The sequence below is a fragment of the Mus pahari genome, unplaced genomic scaffold, assembly GCF_900095145.1.
Source record: "Mus pahari unplaced genomic scaffold, PAHARI_EIJ_v1.1 scaffold_15658_1, whole genome shotgun sequence".
NCBI lineage: Eukaryota > Metazoa > Chordata > Mammalia > Rodentia > Muridae > Mus > Mus pahari.
Genome location: NW_018392251.1, coordinates 1 through 1,138, shown reverse-complemented (window position 1 = coordinate 1,138; position 1,138 = coordinate 1).

Here is a 1,138-nt window from a genome sequence, read left to right as displayed (position 1 = left end):
GCTTTATATGCTCAGGAGGTTTGCACCCCTTGGGGAGAGCAACAGTGTCAACTGGCCAGACCCCCAGAGCTCCCAGAGACTGGACCACAAACCAAAAAGTACACATGGAAGGACCCATGGCTCTGCCACATATGTGGCAGAGGATGGCTTTGTTGAACATAAGTGGAAGGAGAGGCCCTTGGGCCTGAGTTTGTTCCATGCTCCAACATAGGGGAATGCCAGGGCGGGAAGGCAAGAGTGGGTGTGGGGGTGGTAGGGGAACTACCCTCACAGAGACAGGGGGAAGGGGGATGGGATAGAGGGTTCCAGAGGGGAGACCTGCAAAGGGGATAACATTTGAAATGTAAATAAATAAAAATATCCAATAAAAGAAAAAGGGAGCCAGGCGTGGTGGTGCACACCTTTAATCCCAGCACTCAGTAGGCAGAGGCAGGCGGATTTCTGAGTTCAAGGCCAGTCTGGTCTACACAGAGAAACCCTGTCTCAAAAAAAAGAAAGAAAAAAAAAAGAAAAAGAAAAAGGGAGCAGAGACTGAAGGAGTGACCATCCAGAGACTGCCCCACCTGGGGATCCATCCCATATACAACCACCAAACCCAGACACTATTGTGGATGCCAACAAGAGCCTGATATAGCTGTCTCCTGAGAAGTTCTGCCAGTGCCTGACAAATACAGAAGTGGATATTCACAGCCATCCATTGTACAGAGCACAGGGTCCCCAATGAAGAAGCTAGGGAAAGGAGCTGAAGGAGCTGAATGGGGTTGTAGCCCCAAAGGAGGGACAACAATACCAACTAACCAGTACCCCCAGAGCTCCCTGGAACTAAACCACCAACTAAAAAAAACCACGTGGTGGGAATCATGGCTCTAGCTGCATATGTAGCAGAGGATGGCCTAGTTGGTCATCAGTGGGAGGAGAGGCCCTTGGTCCTGTGAAGGATCTAGGCTCCAGTATTGGGGAATGCCAGGGCCAGGAAGCTGGAGTGGGTTACTTAGTAAGAAGGGGATGGGGGAGTGGATGGGAGTGGGTTTCAGAGGGGAAAACAGGAAAGGGAATAACATATGAAATGTAAATAAAGAAAATATCTAATTTTTTTAAAAAGTAATCTTATTTAAAAATCTTAACAAGAAAGATAAAT